The 5,293-nt window shown below is 44.9% G+C and overlaps 1 long non-coding RNA gene across 1 annotated transcript; it reads left to right on the forward strand.

The window, feature by feature from the left end:
* The first annotated feature begins 948 nt into the window (after positions 1–948).
* Positions 949–5,049, forward strand: LOC134737459 (uncharacterized). The gene is made up of 2 exons (XR_010122373.1): positions 949–1,185; positions 4,003–5,049. It is a non-coding gene; the product is annotated as an uncharacterized lncRNA (long non-coding RNA).
* Positions 5,050–5,293: the final 244 nt, after the last annotated feature.

Raw genomic sequence — 5,293 nt, forward strand, 5'->3', positions numbered from 1 at the left:
CTAGGAGCTAGAGGGGGAGTAAGAAGGAGCTTATTTAATGGGTATAGAGTTTTGTTTCGGCAAGTTGAAAGAAGGTCCCTATGAATGGGGATGATAGCTGCAAAACAATGTGAATATAGTTAATTTTACTGAGCTGCACACTTAAAATAGCTAAAATGGTTAATTTTATGTATACTTCACCACAATGTAAAAAATAATTTTTAAATAAACTATAGCTATCTGAAATATGAATTAATATCATAACTATAATTTTGCATAGAAGAAAGTAGATGTAAAAGTATACATATTATACAATTTCACTTCTACAAAATCCAAAAAATGAACGCAACTGAGGTTCTTGCTTCCAGTAATAATTAAGTAAAACAGTTTGTTGACTACTTCACAGATAACTATAACAAAGCTCTTTGGTCACAGGGCTGCAGGACTGCAATCACAGTATGCACCAGGCTCAGGGAGAGTGCGCTAATCACTGGAGGAAGAGACGAGGCTCCGCACCTCTCTCTGGTCTTGCTGGGAGATGCAGTCTCATAAACACTCCCAGCCCTTTCGTCACAGTGCTGCAGCACTACAATCTTGGCATGCACCAGGCTCAGGGAAAGTGTGTGTCGCTGGAGGAAGAGGCAGGGCTGTACGCGCCTCGGTGGGCTTACTGGGAGATGTAGTCTCATAAACACTCTCTGCTCTTTCATCAGTGGGCTGCAAGATTACAATCCCAGCATGCACCCAGCTCAGGGACAGTGCGCATTTCTGGAGGAAGAGACTGGACCTTGGGCGCCTCCTTCTACTTGCTGGGAGATGTAGTTTCCTAAAGACTCCCAGACTTTCCGGTCCCGTGGCTACAGGACTACCATCCCAGTATGCACTGGGGTCAGGGACAGTGCACGTCACTGGAAAAAGAGGCGGGGCTCTGTGCGTCACCCTAGGCTTGATGGGAGATATATGCTCATAAACACTTCCAACCCTTTCCTCAAAGAGCTGTAGGACTACAATCTTAGCATGCACTAGTCTCAGGGACAATGCCTGTCACCGGAGGAAGAGACCGGACTGTGTGCGCCTCCCTAGGATTGCTGGAAGATGTATTCTCATAAACACTCTCAACTCTTTGGTCAAAGTGCTACAGGACTACAATCCCAGCATGCGCCAAGCTCCAGGGCAAGGCGCTGCCCTGGAAGAAGGGGCAGAGTGGTACGCACCCCACCTAATATGCTGGGAGCTCTAGTCCATTAACTACTCTCAGCCTGTTTGTAGGTAGGCTTCGGAACTATAATCCCTGCATGTACCGGGATCCGGGGTGCATAGCCCTAGAGGGAGGGGCAGAGTGATGTGGACTTCCCGGAGTCCAAAGCACTGCTGGGTTCTGATGCTAGGCCCACTCTTTGCAAGGAGAGTGAGTACAGAGGTGCACCTGGAGGGCAGGTCTGGGCTGAGCATTGAGGAGGGTATTACCCTACGAAGATATCTTACCTTTTCCCAAATCGGGCGGGTTGTCCTCACCTGATTGGCCCTATCCTTCTCAGGTTCCTCTTTCAGGTGCACCTAGGGTTCTTTCCAGAATATTACGTCTTCTGCAGCTCAGGGCGCTGCCTTCTTTCCTAAACTGCTGTGGAAACTTTCCTGATGTCTGAGACACCGTCCATTGTGCGTCAGCCCTCTTTTTCCTCTAGCCAGAGCACGCACTCAACCGTTTTTTAGAGAAACCTTCCACCTGACCTGCTTGTGAGCAGCTTCAGAGCTCTGCAAAGGGTGACAAGGGCTGTGGCTTCCTGGAAATGTCACTCTCAAAGGCGCCTTTTTCACGAATGTGAAAGTCTAGGCATCAGCAAGGTTAATTATTGGGTTGCACAAAATCTGCTAAGAACAAAGGAAAAAACCCCATTTCCGAGGCTTGAGTCTTGTGACCGTTTTCATCAACCCATTTTAGTGGCCAAGCTCCAAAATGCAACCTGAAGCTACTGACTATTTAGGCATTTTACATTTGAAATCATTGGTCTCATCTCAAGTCAGGCCTGGCTTGACAGTGTCTCAGAGACACAAATGGGACCTGATACCTCAGGAACAGATAGTGTTCCAGCTTTATGGGAGCACCTTTTAAGATGTGGAGCTCTTGGGGTCATTTGAAACCCGCTATCTTCAGTAGGGACTTGTACTTCTAGAGAGCATTTGCATTTTGATTTATCTGTCTTCAAGCTGACCCTTTGTTCATTTTAATAGTAAAAAAACACATTCCTGGGTGGAGATTTAAGATGCTAATGCGACATGCAATGTATGCACAAATATGTACAGCTACTGCACATGTGCACTCAGAAGAGCAGTCAGAACATGCTTATTGTAACACTTCTTTCCACCTTCTTATGAATAATCATTCAAAACTCCCATAAAGAGGGTTTCTCCAGCAATAATTAATGCTGTCTCACTTTTATGAGCAGGCTGCCCTGGAATCTCTTTCTCAGACTGTACCATCTATTCTGCACTTGATTTTCAAAATATTCTCCTTTTTTTGCAATAAATTTTGCTGTACTTCTTTTGCTGTGTGTCTCTTGTTTAAATTCTTTTAAACTAAGAAGATGAGAACCAAGGTATTACATCAGCCATCAACATTTCTGGTGCCATGACCTGAGGAGAGGCATGTCTGCTTCATTAACTTCAGTTTCCCTTTACTTGCAGTGAATACTATGGCAGCTCCAGACTGCCTGGTTAACTAGCACTGCTTGTTCCAGCGCTGTTTCAGTAAAGTTCTGGGGGAAACGTTTTTAAGCCACCTGTATTCTTTAGAGAGAGAATATATGTCTGCTCTCCTTTTGGCTGCTGCTTCTGTAGTATCGATAAATACGCTAACCACATGAGTTGCCCTCAACATTTCATATTTGGGCTACCTTGCTGCTTAGTTTCTCATCTTTCTGGCTCACATCTTTCTGGGTTCACAGCTTTCAGACTCAGCTTATCGTTGGCTGTCCCTTCAGCAATACTCTATCGCCACCTAGTGGCTACTGTAATGTATTTTCTGGTCAGGTTTTCTGTTTACAAAATTTTTGTTTTGTTTTGAGCGGCACGTTAAGAGAACTCTGTCCCTTCAGGCTTTATGCACTTCCCAGCTCCTTGAAATTGTTCTTCAACAGGCTTTCTTTGCTGAACAAAAGATGCACAGTCATGTAGATGCCCGGTTGTAGGGATTGCATCTGAGCATTCCAGGTGTTATAATTGGGCATCACAAATGACAAACCAGTGAATTAGTGCAACGCTTGTCAGCCAGACACTGTCCCCCAGCCAGTAGTGGGGGTCATCTCGGTAGGGCTGGAGATGTCCACCGATGGGGAGAGCTAGGACGGTGTATGGCAAATGCCTATGACCTCCTAGAGCTTCAGTTGACGGGGTTTCGAAAGGATGCGCTGGACACCTTGGTGGTTCCACTTGGCTCATGAGGATGCCCACAGCCTTCTGGACTTCAGTAAATGTTCTGTCGTTGCAGGATTCTCTCAGCATCGTGGGAGCCGCTTCCTCTACTGTCATTGAAACACCCTTGGGATGTATATCTAAAAATTAGAACAGCTTTCAGCTAAATGAACTTAGAAAAAAGAAACCCTTATCTTCTTTTGTAACACTATTTAGCCTGCCTACAGATTAGCTGATAAAACATGGCTGGAGAATGAGACTGTGAACTTTAACTCCACCCTACAGCTAGATCTTTTCTGTGGAAATCAGGGAAAATTGTCTGAAGTATCCTATGTTCAAGCCTTTCTGGCCTGACAACAAAACCCAGCTCTATGCAGCACCTGTGGGCTAAAGCCTAGTAAGCCAGAAAGCCCCTCAGAAACATTAGAAGATCATCTCTTATTAAGGGGAAGGGACCCCAGACCCCACAGCCCAACACCAGCTCGAGACAGGGGCCCTCAGGGGCCCACACCTCCTTTAGAATCCCCAGCATCCCCACATTATCATAGTCTTCTGTAGAATCTAAGCTTGTTTCACCTCCTCCTTATGCTCCTCTCTATCGGCCTTTGCCAGGTACAATAGAGAACAGCCCAGCTGCCTTTACTCACAGTGGGACTTCACACCATCCAGGGCCAGAGAAATTGCTCCCCTTACAGAAAGTCCCAAATGGAGAGAAGACCATCAGAGTGCTTGTTCTACTCTCAATAAACGATCTAATCCAATATAAGCAACACCTCTGATGGCCCTCAGACAACTTCAGCGCATTTACTGAAGCCTTCCAGGCTCTAACTTTGACCACCATTCAACTGTACCATCCACAAATGGACAGAATGACTGCTGCCAACTTAGCTGCACAAAATTTTGCTTTTAGCAAAAAATAGAAAGTACTTAAAACGTTTGTTGCTTTCACCATTTTAATGCAAAATACTTTTGCAGCATAAATGTCACCATAAGGTGGAGCCTTGGGAATCCAGTAGAAACTATCTCAGAAAACCTCAATGGGTCTGCAACAAGCAGCAGAGGCCTCAATAGACTTCAACAACGTCTGGGCACCATGGCCACTGCAGTCCGACAAAACCAAAGAGCCTGGGATCTTCTCCCAGCCGGGCAAAGAGGAGCATGTTTATATCTAAAAGAAGAAAGGTGTTTTTGAGATCAATCAGCCCGGTTTAGTCCAAGAAAATATTAATAATGTCATCACCCAGGCAGACAAAATTGAATCTCTAGGAACTTCCATGGGAACATGAAAGCAATGTCTATTACCGCCTTACTCTCTTTAATAGTAACAGCCATTACTATACTTTCAGCTTTTACTCTTTTTCCAATTTTGTTTAAAATGTTAACTGATTTCTTGCTCTCTTGCTTATGGCAACTCCATGTTTGCAGGATGCTTTTGCAAGGCTTTCAACCTACTGCTGCCAACATCTTGCCCACTGGTTCCACGAATGACATGGTTTACACCTGGTTAGATCACACAGGAAGAAACTTTAGGGCCCAGGCTAGGCAGAAATAACACCCACTCAGCGGGAAACAGCTCCAGAAAAAATGATCTAGCCCCTCAACCTCCAATATGATTATGACCCTAAGATCTCTTAGGGGGATATTGAGGCAGAATAGATAGTCAAGAAAATGACCATGATCTCAGGATACAGAAATGTGGGGAAAAGTAAGATCAGACTCTTACTGTGTCTATGTAGAAAGAAGTAGACATAAGAGATTCCATTTTGCTCTGTACTAAGAAAAATTCTTCTGCCTTGAGATGCTGTTAATCTGTAACCCTAGCCCCAACCCTGTGCTCACAGAGACTTGTGCTGTGTTGACTCAAGGTTTAATGGATTTAGGGCTATGCAGAATGTGCTTTGTT

Source organism: Symphalangus syndactylus, chromosome 8 (assembly GCF_028878055.3).
Source record: "Symphalangus syndactylus isolate Jambi chromosome 8, NHGRI_mSymSyn1-v2.1_pri, whole genome shotgun sequence".
In the NCBI taxonomy this organism is placed as follows: domain Eukaryota; kingdom Metazoa; phylum Chordata; class Mammalia; order Primates; family Hylobatidae; genus Symphalangus; species Symphalangus syndactylus.